Here is a 672-nt window from a genome sequence, read left to right on the forward strand (position 1 = left end):
TGTTTCTATTAGTTTTTCTCACGTTAAGTTTATATTATCTCTATTTATGTACAGTACACGTCGGAGCAGGGGCGTGGCTACGGCGGAGCCCAGGCCCATCTGGGTTCCCAGACAGGAAATTACAACAAAAATGCTTTTTCTACAGACCTATTTTATGCTGCCACTTTAAAATTACAGTATTTTGCAAAACTATCATATGTGATAACTAAGGTCTTAGCAATACTTGTGTGTGTTCACAGGATTAATAAAAACAAGGGTTTAGGTTCCCATAAACCCTTGAACTATTCTATAAATGTAATTCTCAGAAATCTGACCAYATTGAAGCCCAGCCACATACAAACCCTACATTTGTTTTATTCATTTACTTTTTTGTGTTTTTTTAAAATAACCAAGTAAAATATGCTACTCCTGCCATACTAATTTAATACATTCCTAAATAATTTAAATGATATTTGGTTATGTTTAGATGTGAATGGTTGTGTCATTTGTCTCTATGTGTCCCTGTGGTGGACTGGAGACATGTCCAGGTGTCCTAACACCTGGAGATAGATACAACTTCCCCACTTTGGATTTACAGCGGGTAAAATAAGTATTGAACACGTCACCATTTTTCTCAGTAAATATATTACTAGAGGTGCTAATGACATGAAATTTTCACCAGATGTTGGTAAC

Source organism: Austrofundulus limnaeus, unplaced genomic scaffold (assembly GCF_001266775.1).
Source record: "Austrofundulus limnaeus strain Quisiro unplaced genomic scaffold, Austrofundulus_limnaeus-1.0 Scaffold1066, whole genome shotgun sequence".
Classification (NCBI taxonomy): Eukaryota; Metazoa; Chordata; class Actinopteri; order Cyprinodontiformes; family Rivulidae; genus Austrofundulus; species Austrofundulus limnaeus.